Genomic DNA, 20354 nt, shown 5'->3' with positions numbered 1-20354 from the left:
ATTTTGTGCTACAGGAGGGCACAAGAACAGGTTAACCAAATAGACCTGGGACTACACTCCATGCTCTTGACTCCTGATCCCGTGTTCCTTCCATTTGACTACCTGTCACACTAATGCCTGGGGGGGATGAGATATTACACCTTTGCAATCTTGGTGGGAATCAGTCCACCAGTTCATTTCTATGCGATAATCCTCTGAGCATGGGCAGAGGAAAAGGGAAGGCCCCATAATGGGGAGTGGGGATACTGAGGGCCACCTGTGGGATTCCAGGGCACTTATGTTACCCAGAAGATCCTAGGGACAGAAACCAGGGTGAGAATAGTATAGGAAGATCCAGAGACACACCTCCTCCCCTCCATAGGGCTCCCTGGCAAATCTTTTAATCATCACTGGTTGACTTCCCATCCATTTCAGACAGTGGTTCTTTTCAAACTCTCCCCAGCTCCCTATGCCTGCAAAGATCTCTGACTCTCTTTGGAGACCTTACCTTCTTTTAAGAGAAAGTCAAGGTCATTCAACATAAGTCTCCCAGGTTATACTTTTTCTCTCCTATTGCTATCCCCTGAGTGCTCACTGGAGATGTGGCAGGTGGTTCTATGGGCCAATGAATTCTTGCTTCTACTTCTCCCACTTCCTGTAGGACCAAATGCCTGAATCTTTCTGCATTTGTATCTTCACACTCAGCTTCCTCTGGCTCCCTTCTCTTGGTCTACAAATAAGCCTGATTCTCCCTTATCATGCCCTCCCCCCAAAGTCTGTCTACTATACAACCTCCTCTTTCTTTAATTTCTATTTCATTTCTTTAATTTCACCTTGTCACCTCCCAGATATTCCTTTACTTTTCTTCTTTCACCACCTCAGTGATTTTGTGTCCAATGCCAACTCTGAATGTCCAATGCCCAAAGAAGTGGTCTTGCCTGGCCTTCCTCATCCTCTCTATTGCCCTTATATTAAAAAATACTGACCTTTTCCCTCAACCTGGAACTGTCCCCCTACCCTGCTTCTGTGATACGATACTCAGATTCTGTCCCAACGTCACCGTACACCCTTCACTTTCTCCTGCATTGCCTTCTCTGAGTTCCACCCTCATGTATCTCAGTGGCCCCAGAAAGACAAGCTGGCAAAGAGATGACCAAGAAATGCTCAAGGAGACCAAAGAAGAACTCCAAAATATCCAAGGACACAGAAGCCAAGAAACGAACAAGGAAGGAAATGGATACCAACAGCATCAAATTACTCAGGGTAACATTTCTTGGCTTTTTCTAAGACAAATCCAGGTCTGAAAACAGAATTGCATGAATGAAATAGGCTTCTGTGGTTTGCAGTCTACAGTAGGATTTTATTCAGAAAGGACCTTCTAGTGACTGGAACTTCCCAAGTAGAAGGTGGGGGACCATGGGTCAGGTGGGTCAGTATTAGACAACTCTATCTTTTCTCGGATTCTTTGATTATGTGATACCTTCCCTCAGACTTTTTCAGGGGACTTCTTACATCCAGTTATCATGACTACCACTGCCATCATCATCATCTCCACCATTATCACCACCGTCATCAACATCCTTATCACAACCACCACTACTGCCACCATCATCTTTATTATTATTCTCCCCACCACCATTAGCATCACCATTATCAAATATCACTGAATGGTCCCCTGAGTAGTTTTGTGCTGAGGACTTCACACACATTCTCTTATTTGATGACCATATCAACTCTGGAAAATCAATTATTTCAGTTTTATAAAGGAGAAATCCCAAGCTCAGGAAGGTTCAGTAACTCTTCGATTATTACACAGTTAGTATGTCCTAGGAGGAGAATTTAAAGGCTAATCTGCCTGATTCATGCCAGGCTCCCTCTCTTGAAATGTGAAAGAAGACAAACCTGTCAGTGACATATTCAACAAGCTAATACAGAAGAGGGAGTTCTTTTAAAAAATAAGCAAGAAACTTTGCCATAGTTGCAAACATGTTGATTCCAGGAAAGTTAACATTCTCAGGCCCTGGTCATATTAAGACAAGTCTGTCTTTCAACACACACATTTTCCAGCTTGTTAAATTGAGATGACTCTACATTTGTTCATAGAGCTTGGCATCTTCTGCAAAAAATGTTAAAAATCTAATGGAATGATCAGAAGATAAAAGCCCTCTCTTTTCTTATTTGCTTAGAAGGACCCAGCAGTTTAAAATGTTTTCTCTACTAATATACACAAGAGAGTTTATTAATCCAAAATCAAGATATCTGTTTAAATGTAGAGCAAAGAATTGAGGTCAAAAAGACATAGATACAACTTGCTTATCTTTAACAGGATACATTGAAACTAAATAGTGGTTTAATAGCATCTTTCCAACATTTTGTCTCCTAATGGGCTTTGCAGGATTATTTTACATTGCAATTTTTCCTGTCCAATACCAAAGTTCTTCAAAGACTCTATTCCCATCCCTTACCCTTTCGGGAGATGGCAGGAGAAGGAGAGGGGGAGGTGAAAAAAAGCCCTCTTGCAAATCCCTTTCCAAAAATCTTTGGCTGAACAAAGACTTTCCCATTTAAGAGCAGGTGACAGTAAGATCTCTCCCATAGGCAGCACATTAAGACTCTCTGTAGAAGTAAACAAATCTGTTATGATGAAAGCCGGACATTCCTCAGGACCAGGATCTAATGAAAATGTCAGTGTTTTATGCAGTTTAAAAACTGACAATTCAACAGTTTTACAGGAGCTATTTAATGTTTATCATCACTTACAAGAGCTCAAATGCAGACAAGGAGAAGAGCAACAGAAGAAACCAAGTAACTTCTTGCTTAGAAGCTGCTATGTTACCCATAACCCATGAGGGTTTTACAGTTTGTCAAGTACCAGAACCCTCAGGCACTAGGGCACAGGTCTTGGCAAAGGTAAGCTGGAAATCCACACTCTAAGATATAATCATCACAGCGACCATGCTCTGCACTTTCATTTACACCCTTCCCCATTAAAGCCTCAGCCACTGGGGAGTCAGGATACCAGAGAAAGCTGTTAAACCAACACAAGGCAATGCATTAAGAGTCTCTGAATGTTTGCCAAATTCTGCCTTAGATACTATTCAAATCACTGAGAGAAGAGAAATAGAATATGTAACTTCAAAACTAGTAGGGGGGAATATAAAAAGAAATAAAGAAAGCACAGTCAATTCAAACAGGGCAGTAAGGGAGAGAAAAGGAAGAAGAAGAAGAAAAGAGCACCTATAATAACAGAACATACAAAAAAGAAGACAAAGTTAAGTCAGGTAGATTAGTCACAATAAATATAAATAGCTTAAATTCACCCACCAATGGCAGAGACCCCAGATTTAAAAAAACAAAAAAATCAGCTTTATAGGGCTTATAAAATGGACCAGTGACACACAAAAGCTGAAAATAAAAAGACAGAAAAAGGCTACACTCCCACAAATTAACCAAAAGGATGTTGCATTAGCAATATTATCAGACAACATAGTAAGTAAGTAAGGGTATTAATAGTGATAAAGGGGGTTGTTAATGACAACAAGAACAAACCATCAGGAAGTTATAACATTAGATAAAGAAATTAAATACATTTAAGATCATAGCCTAGAGACACCTAGGTGGCTCCGTCAGTTAAGCATTTGCCTTTGGCTTAGGTCATGATCCCAGGGTTCTGGGATCAAGTCCTACATCACCTTCCTTGCTCAGCAAGGAACCTGCTTCTCTCTCTGCCTGCTGCTCCCCCTGCTTGTGCTCTTTCTCTCTTATTCGTTCTTGATTTATCTCAGGCAAATAAATAAATAAAATATTTTTTAAAAAAAGATCATAGCCTAGCAATAGATAAAACAAAAACTAATAGAATTACTAAGAGAAATGACCAAATCTGTAATCATCAGGAGTATCTGAATGCTTATCTCTCAGAAAATGAGCAGCTGAACAGCTAATAATAGAGGTATACAAGATTTCAGTTACATAATTTATAAGCTTTGTCTAAAAAACATACAAAGAATATGAATTCAAAGAGAAAATATACATTCTTTTCAAATACACATGGAATGTTTACATAAAATTGAGCATGTACTTGGCCATAAAAAAAAAATCTCAACAAATCCCAAGAAGTGATATCACATGCTTGACATCTGAACTTCTCTGTTGAAAGAATACTGAAATTTTGGAACCTTACACATCAAGGCTGTTTCACCCAATTCTTTGTGTAGAACTTTTTTTCTCATTTTCCAAGGCTTTCACCTCCTCAAAGAAGCCTTCTCTGATTAAGCTAGAGTAGTGCTTTCCATCCCTTGTCATTCTATATATCACTCTACTATATATTCTTCATGCTGTTAACTGGCCTTTGAAATCACTTTATTTGTTTGTTTACTGGTTTACTGTCTCTCCCCACCCCAGCCCTCCAACTAAAATGGACTGCATTTGCAATCTCTTGCTTCTGGAATGGAGCTAGATACATAGTAGGCACTCAGTAAACACAGGCTGGGGTCAGCATGCCTTGGCAGCCTGCAGTACTCATAGTCTCTCATAGAGTACAGATCTCTCCCCTAGAACAGATCACATTACATTAGAATTATTTGTATGACTGTCTCAGTAAGAGATAGTGAGCTTGTCATCCTATCTGTGTACATAATTGATGCCAAATAAATGGTTGTTGAATAAACTATGACCTCCCTTGTGTGCCAGAAGAAGTTTGAAACCTTGAGAAGCCAAGTGACCTGTTTAAAGCCACATTTTGTGCCTGATTCTTGACTGTGAGCATGTCTCTGATCCCCTCCAAGTGACCTCTGTATCACACCCTATCATGTGTTGAGGCCACAAATGAGGACAAAGGAGAAAAGTTGGAAATACCTTTTTCAACAAACTTGGAGTTTCTGTTACTATTACACATATCTTAGCCTTTGCCAATTCTATTACAATTGACTCAAATCATTTCTTTCTTTCTTTCTTTCTTTCTTTTTTAAAGATATTATTTATTTCAATCTCAAGTAGGTGGAGAGGCAGGCAGAGAGAGAGAGAGGAGGAGGAAGCAGGCTCCCCACTGAGCAGAGAGCCCGATGCGGGGCTTGATCCCAGGACCCTGAAATCATGACCTGAGCCGAAGGCAGAGGTTTAACCCACTGAACCATCCAGGTGTCCCGACTCAAATCATTTCTTACGATAACTACATATCTCTACAAGGACTGGATTTTCTGATTTAACAAGGGATAGAGCTTAAAATAATGGCTTGTTGACTCAAGATCAATAGTGTGGCTGAATTATCAGCCAGGTGGTTAAAGAAAGAGGAAATACTGTGTGACCTTGGGCACACCATTTAGTGGATCTAAGCCCCAGTTTCCATATCTATGAAATGGTCATAGTATCATTACTTAAATCATAGGTTGCTCTGAAGACTAAAGTAATTCAACTAAGCACTGAACATCTAGTATGTGTCCCAGTGTGCTCAATAAATGTTGCGAAGATTTCAGACCCTTGTGAGTCACCTTGATTACTTGGCATTAGTGGTTTGAGAGTTTTGCTCAAGAAACTGGTTTTTGATAATCCGTCTTTCTGAGCTCTTCCAGAGATGTAAGACTTTTGCAGAATGGGTCTTGAGGTTCTTTTGAATCTTATTAATTCCATTTCTTATTGTGAGAGCTGAGCTAGAGAAGTCCCGGCCAATGCCACATGTATTGGTTGAATGGCCCTTTTACTGAAGATTTCAGGAAGATGAGGCTGCTAGAGGGGCAGCCAAAGCGACAGCATTGGTTAACAAAGGGGCATATTGTCTGGCACATTCTTCTCTGACCTAACTCTCCTCCTGCCTCAGAAGGAACTGTTCTAGAATGGAAAATTCCCACCATGAACATCTGCTTGCCAGATCTGCTCCAACACTGTAGACACTGGTAAAAGCCATCAGACATTAAGGATTTTCCCTTGGATTGGGAGCTACTTGACCAAGGGCACAGCCAAACTTCAAATTTATCATGGAAGACAGGGACAGCATAATTGAGATGAGCATTCCTTTTAAAGATTAAAAAAAAAAAAATTTACATAACCCTCCACCTGAGTAATTTTATTCCTCTTATTTTTTGATTCAAAAAAACACTGGTTACAAAAAGCTACTAGGAACTCAGTAAATTTGTAAGTGAATTATTTTAGAAGTCACAGTAGTCTCTAGACATATGTCAGAAATCATCACTTGTATATTTACGAAGCATTCTATTCTGGTCCAGGATTGCTTATGCGTGTGTGCCAGGAGGAAGGGTCAAGGTATGAGGCCTCCTGAGGGGCTTTAGTCCAGGGAAACTGTAGTTCACAGACGGGAGATGTAGAATTTGTTCCCTTGAAATCAGGGTTTTTAAACCTCAGCATTATTGATATTTCAGGCTGAAAATTTCTTGGTTGTAGAGGCTGTTTTCTGCCTTGTGGGATGTCTAGCATGGTCCCTGGCCTCCACCCTCTAGATACCAATACAGCACCCTTCTCCCACCTAACCTGAGCTGTGATAACCAAAAATGTCCCCTGGCGGACAAAAGTGCCCCCGACTGGAAACCACTGCTTTCAACTTTCTCCACATTCTAGCTCTCTCTGATGAAAGTAGCTTATTGAGGCAAGCTCTGCTGTAGAGGAAAAAGACTGAATACGGGGTAAACACTTTTCTTTGGAATACTCACACTTAATAGGTATGAGATTTGGTTAGGCTGAGGATAGTGATGATTTTATCTAAATATTTTGTATCTCAGAATCAATCTTGCTAGTGGAGTCTTGGAAATAAAAAGAGCCCTGGACTGCAGGAAACCGGAGTTCTCTTCCCACCTCCACTGGGAGCCAGCTCTGTGACCTTTGGCAAATCACATCCTTCTCTGGGCCTCAGTTTCCCCAGAAGTCTAACACCTCATACGGGGCACTGAGGCAGAAGGCCACAGCTAGGATGGAAAATGGAAGGGGGTTCTACCACCCACCACCCACTAAGAATGCAATAATGGACCCACCGTTGACATCAGAAGCAGCTAAGACCTGAGTCACCATTGCAGAAAATACCGTCAGTGAAACAACACATAAATTTGCCAGGTTATCCCAGAAAATAGAGATGTAACCTAGGAGGGACAAAATGAGGGACATGGGCCTTAGATAGTGAAGAGCCTGAGACTAGCAGATGCTCCAGAAGAAAAGGCTAAAACTAAGAAAAGAATCAATACATGCATGCAGATGTAGCAGGCTAAAAGGGCTTAGTGAACACCAGGAATATATAAAGGAAGCAAAAAGTAGACATAGGTTAGCAAAATTATTGGCTTGTCTGTATAAAGAAAAAACAATCCACAAGCATCTCGTAAGAAAATAACAGGTTGCCTTTAAGAAACACACATCAGGCCGGCCTCGGGAACCACTAGACACAGCGGGACCTCCCCACGTGTATGCATAAGACAAGGCAAGCATTCGTGTCTACCATCTTCCCCACCCAAGTCCCAATTTTTGTTGATATATCTGGGATTTCAAACTAAAACATTTTTGGTTTTGGCATTATCTCTCTTTTCTTTCAAGAGCCACTTCGGACACGTGTGCTCTGGCTTTGAATCCATGTTTATGACAGTGGTCTGGGATGCTCAAGACTAATTCAGAAAGGAGACAGGGGCTTCCAAGGGGGCTGATGGGAGCAGAACACCTGTCAAGAGAGCAGGTGGGCTGTGCACGGGTCATGCTGTGGGCTCTCCGAAGGTGTCCACGTGGACCCGGCACCAAAGCCCCACCCAGCCCAGAGCAAATGAGTCAGAATCCTGAGGTGGGGCCTGGGTAAGTGCCCACTGCATTCTGACGAGAAGCTCAGGTTGAGGGGTGATCCGCTGACATTGACCCAATAAGCCCTGCCACATTGTGACCTTTGGCAAATCACATCCTTCTCTGGGCCTCAGTTTCCCCAGAAGTCTAACACCTCATACGGGGCACTGAGGCAGAGGGCCACAGCTAGGATGGAAAATGGAAGGGGGTTCTACCACCCACCACCCACTAAGAATGCAATAATGGGCCCACCGTTGCTGCCCTTCATGTTGCTGCCCACCGTGAGGCTCTCTTCTTCATGTCCTAATCAGGGTTGTAAACCGTGCTGCCAGGAGCAAGGGAGGTAGCAATGGAGGAGGGATGCGAGCCTGGTATAAGCAAGATATCAGTGGCTGGTAAACCAGATAGGGCAGGCTCGGATGCCGGGGCAGGATTGGGGTGGGGATGGATTTCTGTAGCCATCTGTGGGACTATGGCCCAGGGCAGCGAGATCATCCGATTTTTTCCCCAAATCCAGAATGCTGGATTATATGTGATATTTGCAGGTTTGGGGAGTACCCTGTGTGGGCCAGCCCAACTGCCACCTGGACAGACTTGACTCATAGGCTCTGCTTGGGACTCCAGCCTCAAATTATTCAGGTCTTCAGACATGCTCCCTTCTTTCCACCAAAGAAAACATCTGTCTCCTCAGAAAGAGGCTAATAAGCCTTTTTCAGCAAGTAGAAACTCAGATGCCCCCAAGTAAGTGTCTTCATTAATTTGATAATTTTTTTAAAAAGATTTTATTTACTTATTTGACAGAGAGAGATCACAAGTAGGCAGAGAGGCAGGCAGAGACAGAGAGAGAGGAGGAAGCAGGCTCCCTGCCGAGCAGAGAGCCCGATGCGGGGCTCCATCCCAGGATCCTGAGATCATGACCTGAGCTGAAGGCAGAGGCTCAACCCACTGAGCCACCCAGGCGCCCCTGATAATTTTTTTTAAAGCCACTCAGACCACCCTGAAGCTTAACTGCTCTCTGTCACTTCGTGCTTGCAGGCTTTGTCTCAGAGCTCATGCCATGAACTCCCTCCTATGGGAGAGTCCGGTCTCTCTGAAGAGCCGTAGATGCGCTCAGAACCTGGTACGCGGCACTGTCACTCCCAAATGACAGGAGAGGGATGCACAGCTGCAAAATTCAGGGGGACAAGAACGCAAAAGTATTGAGAACCCAGAGTTGGCTTATTACTCCCTCTGTAATAACCAGTATCGACTGTGGGCTTACTGTGCCCCAGGCATCATGTTCCAGACACATAGTCAATGAACAAATGAATGAATCGGTGTCTTTTTTATTTCACACTGCTCAAATCGAGTTTCAGCATTGCAGGGTATTTGGACTGGCAGAATCTATTCTCTCATTTGTCAGTTAGCTCAGAGAGCCAGATCCATGCAAAGTCAGCATGTTGGGCATGTGTGAGTGCGCACACACACACACACACACACACACACACACACCAGACAGAAACCTGCCCTCGAACCGTCCGAAATATCTCCCTTAAAGCCACGCAAGAATCTTCCAGAGTATTATAAATGTCCCTGACACTGGTAGGGCTGGAGGCCAGGTGCTGCTGTCAGGTGTAGGCACAGTGGTGTGAGTACTGTCACTGCACCCTTGGAGAGGTCTCTCATCCTTTCAGGAGGAAGAGCTCCTCCCCTGCGGCTCAGTCTTGCAGACAATCTTTGGGTATTTTCACCCAAGTCATTGCTCAGAAGATTCTCTGCTGTGGCAGCCTCTGTGGGCAGAATCCTAGCTAGGATGGGAGGTGGAGCCAGGTCCTCAGGGACACTCCCCCAACCCTCCTGCACCACCTCCCCTCTCAAGGTGCCACCAACCTAGACACCTACCCAAATAAACACCTGCTCATCCTTTGGTTCTCAGCCTCAAACTCGGGTCCAAAGAGAAGGCCTCCCAAGGCTAACCAAGAGGGAACCTGCTTCCCTGCTCTCTGCTCCCCTCGCTCTCTTATCCTGCAGAGCACCTTTCAAAGTGTGAAAACACGCCTTTATTTGAGTAGTTATTTGCTGAAGTCTTCTGGCCTCCAGGCCGGGGGCTCTGGAAGGACAGGGACAGGCTGTGTCTGTCTTGTTCACACGTGCATTGTCAGCCATCTGTGGTAGCCCAGTTTTGCCTTCTAAGCCAGGAAGGGCTTCCTGGTGGGTTGGAGTACTTTTGAGGTAGGAGACTTTCCTCTGTTCTGTGGGAGAACTCCACAAGCCAGGTGAGGCCATAAGGCAGCCAGGAGCACTTTCCACCCCCTCCCCTCCTTGAGGACTCCTGCAAATCCCCCCTCCTCTGCTGAAGAGCTCAAATGGGAGGTTTTGTAAAAAGCAAGTAATGCACCAAACCAGAGATGCTGCGCTTATACTAGTCCGTTACTGTGAAATAGTTTCAGGTCGTCAAAACAAAATCAACACAAAAAGCAAAACTAAAAAAATCACTGCCTTAGTTCCTCATTCTGAGTCCCAAATCTTTAAAAACCCCTTTGCCTCAAATTCAAATAAGTTTTTTTAAACAAATCATATTTAAAATACATCTTTTCCCTCTCTCATTATAAAGAGAATCGTAAGAGAGCACTGTTTTTCACATTCAATAAAAATCCAACCTGCTGCTTTGTTCCCAAATCACATGGTATATTGACTACACCAAAGATCAAAATTGGCATTCGCAGATAACTTTATAATTTATAAAGACAAAACCTAACGATCATGGTCACCATCCTTCCTAAATGTGAAGCCAGCAAGATTCATGCCTGGGCTCCAGAATGTTCTGGTGCCATCCAGATGATTTCACACTCAGCACCTTGAGCCTCCAGCTGTGTTTCTTCAGTTCTCAGTGGTTGGCTATGCCCGCTGGGCCAACTCTCAGACAGAGAAATCATTCCAAATACATAACGCTCAGACCAAAGTAAACTACATTTAATGTTTCTTTAATGAATCAGCAACTCCTTTCAGACTTAGCTACACTACAGGATGAGGCTGCTTATATTATCATGTGAAAATATTATCACATGGATACCTACAAATATCAATATATTAATATATTAGCCAAGAGGGACATTGTGTCATATGAAAAAAATACTTCAGTGACCAAACCTATTACTGAGCCTTTGCAATTTTCTCTCTTCCTTCCCCTTCTCCTACCTTCCTGCTGACGTCACACTCAGCAGGTGTGTTTGAGGATTAGAAAGAGGGCCAGTGTGGTGTGGCAGAGCACCAGGGCAGGGAGGGACTGGCACCAGATGAGGCTGACTAGGCAGGGGATGGAGCATGCCAGGCCTTGCAGGTCTTGGCCAAGCATCTAGGTTTATTCCAAGCACAAAGGGAACTGCCTGGAGGCACTTAGGAAGTAAGTGTATGATGTAATTTACAGTTTATAAAGATCATTCTGCCAAACTGTCTGATGAATTTATGCCTTGTGCCCAAAATGTGTGCCCAAAATGGATCACGAGCTCCTGGCTGACAAGGCTAAAGGTTTTCTCCTATTAATGACCTCACCTCACATACGCACAGAACTTTTAAACCGAAAGTTCTTAGACTTTTGTGTGCAGCAGAATCACCAGGAAGTGCATTCAAACCAGCTTGCTGGACCCCACCTGCAGAGTTTCTGATTGAGTAGGTCCCTGTAGGGCTTGGGAATCTGCATTTCTAGCAAGTTCCCAGGTGACAGATGCTGGAGAGCAGGTTGTAGGCAGGGCACTTGGAGGGCCAGTGCTTAAATCTATATGCCGAATAAATCCATCAGTGAAGGGCCATGAAAATATTTTTTCAAACAAAGCAATAGAAACAATTAGTGGTTTGAGTGTGACCTAAAATGGCAGCCATTTATTCTAATTTGTCTTTTTCTGCTCTTAAATTGTTCCCCTTTACCACCTTATGCAATGAGAACCAGAGAACTAAGCCCTGTGTGCAGAAGTATTCTGAAAGGACATAAATTATTGTGATTATACAAGATGAGACACTTCAGAGACAACATCACCAACTTTAATTACAAATCAAATGTCATTCAAAAAAAATTTTTTTAAGGAAAGTATGTGATTTATTTGTGTAGGCAGTAATTATCTGCCTCCATCCAGAAAGGATATGAGGTGGCAAGACATCCGTTGGTACAATTCCAAAACTGAACTTTTTCTTGGAATTCAGGCACAGAACTCACTATGGCCCATCCCTATCTGATTCCAAGCACACAGCACTGGCGAACACACCTACTGTAAGAGGTTGTTCAAACACTCTTCCTTGAAGGGCACCCCCAAAGATACTAACTGAGGTGCTTATTACGCCAAAGCAGAAATGTAACTGAAGAATAAAAACTAAATAGAGCCCCAGAACCAACTGAGAGAGAATATGCTTTAGACCTAGGGAGTGTGCCCAGAGCACTGTGGAGGAAGCATCCTAGGGCTCTGAAGGTTACTTTTCCCTGCTACATGTGACACCACAGTTTCCACAGGCAAATGTCCATTCACCCAGAAATTGTTATCACGGCCCAACCAACAGCAGGCAGACAAACTTAGGAGGTTTAGGTCCTTAATAGGAAGCCCTTTTGCCCAAGGCCGATAAGGTTCATGTTCTGCCTAGAGGAAAAGCTGGTTAGACAGCCCCCAGGCTGTGAAAGGCTATACTTAAACACTGAGGGGTGGTCTCAATGCCAGCTCATTTCTTCGGTAGTTATTCAGGATCTCATGGTCTAAGAGGATGGGGGCTAGGGGGTGGGATTAAAACATCAAAAGCCATAGAATCAAAATGAGAAAAGCTGTTGAAAATCACAGACCTTGAAAAGCAAATAATAAATAGTCATGAAATAGGAACCAATGAATGAACCGTATTCTCTGTCCACATAGCAAGACACAAACAACATGAAGCCGTACGAGAATTCACATCATGTGGTTGATGAGCCTGGATTCTTGTTCTAAGTTGGGCTAATCATGGAACCGTCTGGCTGTGATTTCAATACAAAAAGAGTCACGTGTACGTGCTAGCAAAATAGAAAGTATGTGTGAGCCCCCAAATCCAAGATCATCGCACAGGTTTCTTATTGAAACCCAGCTCCCCGTGGTGTTTGCAATTACCCACCTCCAAAAGGGTAAAAGTAAACATTGGACCTGCTCTGGTGTCAAACTGCCAGCGGATCCTCCCCGCTGTCTCCCTCCTCCTCTTCTTCTTTACAGACAGGTAAAGTTGGATCTCTTGAAGGAACTGGGGGCTCCCACTCTAGGCAAAGGTTGGACAGGTGATCAATGTACAGCATGAGATTTGACTGTGCCTCCGTGCCTCCGACAGAGCTGGATCATCTGGGGCAATGAAAATTATAAGCAACAAGAAAGCGGTATTAACAGCAAGGGTAGGGAAGCCCAGGAGTCCCACAGCACAATTCTCTAGGACACTCAGCAACCATTCTTCTCCTCATTCAGTCGTTCTGGGCACACTCATCAAGCACGGTGCCAGGCTCTGGGGATACAGGGGTGACAAATATCAACACAAGCCTCGCCCTCATGGAGCTTATGGCTTTTTAGGACAAAGACACAAGCAATTAAAGGACAGTGGATAAAGGGACCTAGAGGGTCCCGGGGAGCATAAAGCAAAGGCAGGCAAACCAGATTGGGGTGGGGAGGGGTGGTCATGGAAAGCTTCCTGGAAGAAGTGACATTTAACACTGAGCCTAGAGGACCCATGGAGTTAGCCAGACAAGAGTATGGTGTGTCAGCATGTGCAAGATTCTGAGATGAGAAAGCATGGCTGACCTGAGGAGCTGTTCTCATCACACGGTGCTTCCCCAAACCCCACAATGCAGTCATGATTTGACCTCTTCTGGTGCTATGTCAGGAAAGAAACTAGAAAATAGTTTGTTTTATAAGATGATAGGAAAAAAAAAAAAAAACCCTAATAATGCAGAGTTGAACTGCTACAGAATAGACTCAACTGCATCTGTCTGTTCTCTACCCAGCAGCATCACAGGCGAGTGAGATGCCGTACTTAGGACCGTCAAAACAAGGAACTGGACTGAAATTTGGCATCACCAAAGTGGGAGCCCCGCGGCCTCTTCCCTTCCCTTGGGTGCTGTCCCTTTCCTTTCCTCCAAGTTCCTGGGAAATCTCAGAGGGAACACTTTGCTCCTCTTACCCTGGCTGTTGTGATGTCTGAAAGGCTGCCATAGAAATGATACCTCCCACTTGCCTAACACAAGTAAGGAAAACCGGATAGCATCTGAAGCCAGTCTTGTCAGGGGGCTCCATGCCGGAAAACAAAACAAAATAAACAAACAAACAAAAAAAAAACCCTGTGAAAGCCCCAGTATCTTGAGTGTTGCCCAGCATTCTAGCTGCTTTTGCATTATGAAAGAGACCATTGTGAGGGATGGTTAAAGACATGGCCATAAGCACGTGGTCATTTTACCAAAATGCACAGTCCGAATATTTTCCTATTAGCATATAATTCAAAACCTGCAAACAACATCTCTGACTGAGCATGAAAAGAACAAAACCCTCACTTTTAAAAAGCGGAGCAAGCAGCTATTTTAGAGACAAAGAAAGGATGTCTTTTTAATCTATGACAACACAAATTTGTTTAGGTTTTCCCTCCACTAAGTAAGTAAGCAATTAGGTTTTTTCCAATAAAAATATCCCTGTGCATGAGCAAACACCAGAGGCAATCATATAATTACCCTGCCCAATCACATTCAATTGCTGACAGTTGAGTTCCCACTGCTCATTAACTTCAGATCGCAATGAGGTCTTTATGGAAGCCCTTTCCCGTCTCTTTACAAAGGTTCCTATGATGCTGTGAGCGGCCCCAACACTACCTCATTGCAGGATAATCATCCCAAAATGGCCGGGGCCAAGGCCAGCCTACTCTGACTTCCCCTCTGAAAAAATAAAAAGAGAAATTTGAAGAAACACTGGCTTGAACACCCTTGCTTCATTTGGGGATCTCACCTCTAAATATAATAGTAACCTTTCACCCCCACATTTTAAGTGCCATAATTATATAATTAAAACCAATTATGTCATTTAACAGAGAGACTTTTTCAAGATCCACGGCAAGCCAATTACCTCAATCATTGACCTCAGAAGATTTCCCACACTGACCTGTAACAATGGGGATTGGGATAAATTTAGGCACTGGCTTCTGAAGGCTGGCATAGACTTGCAGGGTGGGTTGTAGCTGGTCTCCTGGACTCTAGAAGCTGAAATGAATCCATTCGAATCTAATGCCACCACCACTACTTGTTTGCACAACGTTTCCAATATCCCAAAGTTGATTTTTCACAACCACCTAATGGTATTATTACTTCCATGTTGTGGATGGGATAAAGGAGGCAGGGAGGGTTATGGAATTATCTCGAGTAATACAGCTAGTTAATGGCAAAAACAGGACATTAAAGGCAAGGGTAGGGCAAGGGCCTGAAGCTTCCACCCCAGAATCCAAAGCCTCAGTGTAGCAAGTAGTGTGTGTGTGTGTGTGTGTGTGTGTGTGTGTGTGTTTACTCTCCTGGACGCCCAACCCTCCTATTTTGATTATCTTACCCCAATTTCCCTTTGATGCAATACATCTAGCCACCTACAGCTCACATGCATCGTGCCAGGCTCAGCTCTAGCTCAGGAGTGTGCTAGAACTGTGGCCTCAGAAAGTCAGCTCCCAGAATTTCCCTAGCCTTCACTGGCTCAGGGATGAGCATGTGACCCAATAAAAGTCCATGAGACACACCGAGGCTTTGCCGAGGATCTTGGGAGAGAGACTCGCTCCTCTTTACTGGGCTTGTCTCTGGGGGGAGGTACTGTCTGGCAGTGGAGCAGCCATCTAGCTATCCCTGAAGGAGTGAGGGAGGCAGGAGATGGAAAGAGAGAAAATGGGTCCAGGAAACATCCCTGGAATCCCAGGGATATTTCATTCAATAGCACATTAGAGAGAATATGAAGAATGCCACCACTTACAGCTTGGGTAGGCTTGATTACAAGGATGGAATTAATTGACCGTGGCTCTGAGCAGCAGTTCTGCCTCCTGCTCACAACACAGTTAAATGCCTCTTATTTTTAAGTTATTTAAAAAACATGCCATTTTATGGGCAGGAGGAAGCACTTTAATCTGCAAAATGATTTTTATCATAAACTAAACATCCTTGTAACTTTTTGGTCCTATGCTTTGGTCTGAGTTGTCTCTCCTTGGAGCTGAGACAGCTGTTGGAGCTGAGAAGACCTGCCTTGACCTTGCTCTTTGCCCTGCTCAGTGGTACCCTTGTGTTCTCCAATTCCTGGATCTGTGTGGGATGTAGGGATATAGGACACTTGCACTCATGAAAATGGGGCATTTTTCTTTCTTTCTTTCTTTCTTTCTTTCTTTCTTTCTTTCTTTCTTTCTTTCTTTATTTTTCCCCTCTAGTCCCAGGCCTTGAGGGAAAAGAAAAAAAGACCCAGAATTCTTCTAATGTAGGCTTTTCTACTTTGGTATTATTGAAATTTGGGGACAGACCATTCTTTGTCGCTGGGACTGCTCTATGCATTAGAGGATTTGTAGCAGAGTCCTCTGGATGCCAGTAGGCATCCTCTCCCCCCCCCCCCAAATTGGGACAACCAGAATTGTCTCTTGACATTGTGAAACATCTAGGGGTCATGGTCAAGATGACCACCATTTGAGAACCCCTGCTTTCACAGAACATTTGAGATATTTATTGGATTTTTCTCACAGCATCTCTGAAAATATAATTCCTTGTAGTAGTATGATGTCTTCTACTTAAAGTGTGAGGAATGAGGGAACCACTACACTCCTAGAACTTTCCAAGAACCTGTAAAATACCAGCTGAGGAGAGCTGACTAAACAAAAAGACCCAAGATAACAGTATCCTCTGCTATCAGGGCCATGAAACCACAGGAGATACTGACCCATTATGGACCAAGGTGGGGAAAATTGTATTAAATAGAAATTATTTGGGGGTGCCTGGGTAGCTCAGTCAGTTAAGCATTTGCCTTCATGATCTTGGGTCCTGGGATGGAGCCCCACATCAGCCTCTCTGCTCAGCAAGAAGCCTGCTTTTCCCCCTCCCTCTGTCTGCTGCTCCTCCTACTAATACTCTCTCTCTGTCAAATAAATAAAATCTTAAAAAAAGAAAAAAAGAAAGAAAGAAATTATTTTTCCTAAAAACCAGAAAGAGGAAAATGATGTGGAGGAGAAAATTAGAAATGAAGAACAGACATCTACAGGATGAGTTCCAAAGTAGGTATCTGGCTTCTCATTCCCACAGGGAAAAAAATGAACAATCTTAAGATTATTGCTGGGTTTTCTGGATTCAGCTTCAGCCAAAAAGGTGGAAAAGTTTGGGCTCAAACAGAAATGATCTCTCCAACAAAGGCCTTAAACTTCACTCTGCAGAGAAAAAGCCTCAAATGGTCAAGCCTTACTTCTTTGGACAAATGTGGGCAAAGACATTTAAAATAAGAAAAATTGATTGATTCCTATAGTATTTTTTAAAGGAAGGGAATTTACTGACTTTCTTTGAAATGTCCCCCCGTAACTAAGAATGGACTGGCAGAGGTCCTTCCTGTTAGGATTGATTTGAATGAAAAGGTAAGATAAAACTTATGCATTGCTAACCCTTGAAGAAGGGATTTGAATTGGTTTGTCCTCTCAAGAACTAATTGGTTGTATCTTCACACAGGCAGCTAGAGGATGCCAGCCCTAGGCCACAGCAGTGAGGTTCCAATAAGGTTTTGCTCCAAGGCACAGACTTCTGTGAACCTTGAAGTACTGACTTCTGTCCAGAGAACCAGGATTGGTGTATGACTGGTCTTTGATGGGGTTTTGTTGGGTGAAAATGTTTGGATTCTAGCAATTTTTCTCACTGGGAGTTCTAATGCCAGAGAACCAGGATTGGTGTATGACTGGTCTTTGATGGGGTTTTGTTGGGTGAAAATGTTTGGATTCTAGCAATTTTTCTCACTGGAAGTTCTAATGCCAGAGAACCAGGATTGGTGTATGACTGGTCTTTGATGGGGTTTTGTTGGGTGAAAATGTTTGGATTCTAGCAATTTTTCTCACTGGAAGTTCTAATGCCATGGGGGATAGAGAAGCGTTATCAGGGGAGTTTAGATGATCAGATCTCGGACACTCCTGCTTCCTCAGTTCCCAGGCAGCCTCCTCCTCCACCGCTCACCATGCTCCACCTGTCCCATTCTTCTGGGACATTATCTAGTTGCCCTCTACTTCTCTCCTGCAACCAGTGAAACCTGATGGCTGGAGTGTAACCCTGTCTCAAATGGAGGAAAAGCAAAAATAAAGGAGTCCCCAGGCGCCTTGGCCCTCCCTCCCTTTGTGCTTTTAGGCTTATTGTTTTTGTTTTGATAAAGAGGTAAGATCAACAATAATGGAAAAAAATAGAAGTATTTGTCTGGAGGTTCTAGCAGAAGTCTACAAGGGACTCTGACAAGCTATATAAAGAACTATCCTTTACAGAACTTAGTAATGAAATCTCCAGGAGCTAGTCCTCAACTCTTGATACATAAAGTCAGGGCACACTCTTCGCATGGATAAGTATCCCCACCCAGCCCCTCTCTACTGAAATCATTCATCTTGGCCTACCTGTGTTTCTCAGAATACCTGGGAATGTCAACAGAGATAAAAGAGAAGAGTAGCCCATTCCCAATTCTAGCTGGCATTAAAACCACAGGATGAGTCTTGTGGGTCTTGACGAAGGTGCTTCCTGACTAAGTTTACACACTGGCCTGTGAGCATTTTGTTGGTACCAAAGGCGTTAGTCAAGGTGAAAACACAGGTCCGCTTGAGCAAGCATGTGCCTGTTTCCTAAAACAAGCAAAAACCAAGGCTGTACATATACCCTAAGACAAGGTATGCCTTCCCCATGTCCTCCTCAGCATGAAGTAGGAAGCAGGCTCTCTCACTGGGATGGCAGGTGTAACAACAGGTCATTGTCACCCTCAAAGTCAATGACCGAACAAGACTTCTAAGAGCAGCAACTCCTCGTTTTAGCCAGGGATGAACCTTACTCCAAATGTCAAGAAAAGGATCTTAACAGTGTGCAGAATCCGGGTTAAGGTAGGAATTGAGCCTCAGTATATCTAGAAATTTTATACAAAATTTGATCTAGGTGCTTTCATGCATTATTCTGAGGAGTGATTTAAGGGTTTTTTAAAATCATATTCTTATATTAGTTTGAAACTCAGGACGAAAAATTAAATAATTGCTATAAAGTCCTCCCTTATTTAAAAAAACAACAACAGTTTTCTGAGGTATAATTAATATACTATCAAGTTCATCCATTTTCAGTGTCAATTTCAAATATTTTGATTAAATGTGTGGAGTTGGGCAGCCATCACCACAAACCCGTTTTAGAACATTTCCATCACCTCAGAGAGACCCTGTGCTTTTTTATGGTGAATTTCCTTTAATTTCTGCAACAAAAGCTCTGGAGCTGAAAGAAGGCTCTTTGCTTATCTGAAGAGCTACTCCATTTTTCTCCTTTCTCAGGAGTTCTTCTAAAGCATAAGTTGTTGTTTATCTGAAATTCAAATATAATCAGGTACGCTGTATTTTCACTTGTGAAATCCTACGACACTAATCCAGGATCAAAGCAAATTAAGCAAGTGAATCATTGTTCATATTTAGAAATAAATGTACTTTTCTAGAGCACTGTAAATAAACAGGCATTATTTTATTTACTTTGAGCCATCTAGGTTCAAATATGGCTAGAACCTAGTGCCAGTTAGAATCCAGGCTAAGAACTATGGCTACAGAAACACCATAAAGAATTCAGGCCCCAACTACTATTTCCCCGCTATTTCACAAGCAAGCCTGGGACCTCAAGCATCCAAGTGGTTTATGTGCTACATTTGCCAAGAAAGGTTAAAAAAGTGAATGTAATTGTTAATCTTGCAACTTGCAATTAGAAGACTGTTAGGGGTGCAGATGATAAGTAAATCATTCTTAATTCTTTTGAGGTCCACAAACCCCTTTGAGGGAATCTGACAGAAGTTATGGGCCTTCTCCATAGAAACATTCATGCCCTTTTGCAATTGGAAGCAGTGCACAGAGTGGGTTCATAGATTCTGTGACAATGCTCATGGACATTTCAAGGGTCCAAGAATGCCAGAAAGGTGTGGGCAAGTTGACTAAAGCCATCCTGAAGTGTTTGCTATGCCTCTTCTTTTCCTCCCACTTGTATAGGAAGGGAAGACATTGGGGTGTTGATAAATGAACTGGTTAGGGCAAGAAGACACGACCAGGTTGCTCTCAGACATCAATGGTGAGAATTGTAGCATCAATTCAAGGTTCATGGTCAGTGAAATGGACAGATTGGCTTGTTTTCATATTATATCCCACAGATCCAATTGACAGTTATCTGAGAAGGACATTCTTGGATCCTGGAGCACTGCACAAGATTTTGGCATTTTAAAAAATGTTTAAAACCACTGGACTATAATGGCACCTGGGGGCTCAGTTGGTTTAGCGTCCAACTCTTGGTTTTGGCTAGGTCATGACCTTGCAGTCATGAGATCAAGCCCGTGAAGGGCTCTGCACTGAGTGTGGAGTCTGCTTGAGATTCTCTCTCTCTCTCCCTCTTCCTCTACCCCACCCTG

At 43.2% G+C, this 20354-nt stretch overlaps 1 protein-coding gene across 7 annotated transcripts in view; it reads right to left on the bottom strand.

The window, feature by feature from the left end:
* The window catches only part of ERC2 (ELKS/RAB6-interacting/CAST family member 2), a 923400-nt gene that overhangs the window by 87949 nt on the left and 815097 nt on the right, over positions 1-20354 (bottom strand). For 6 of the 7 annotated variants that reach the window (XM_045078755.1, XM_045078764.1, XM_045078765.1 and 3 more), the window contains one exon: positions 12873-13061. The gene's annotated coding sequence lies outside the window, so the exon portion shown is untranslated. Of the gene's footprint in view, positions 1-12843; positions 13062-20354 lie in introns of all 7 variants that reach the window. The other variant, XM_045078756.1, reaches the window with a different exon arrangement.

This window comes from Mustela putorius, unplaced genomic scaffold (genome assembly GCF_011764305.1).
Source record: "Mustela putorius furo isolate JIRA1106 unplaced genomic scaffold, ASM1176430v1.1 tig00000095_pilon_pilon_pilon, whole genome shotgun sequence".
Lineage (NCBI taxonomy): Eukaryota > Metazoa > Chordata > Mammalia > Carnivora > Mustelidae > Mustela > Mustela putorius.
The sequence above is the reverse complement of the archived record's forward strand: the minus strand, read 5'-3'. Positions and strand labels throughout refer to the sequence as shown.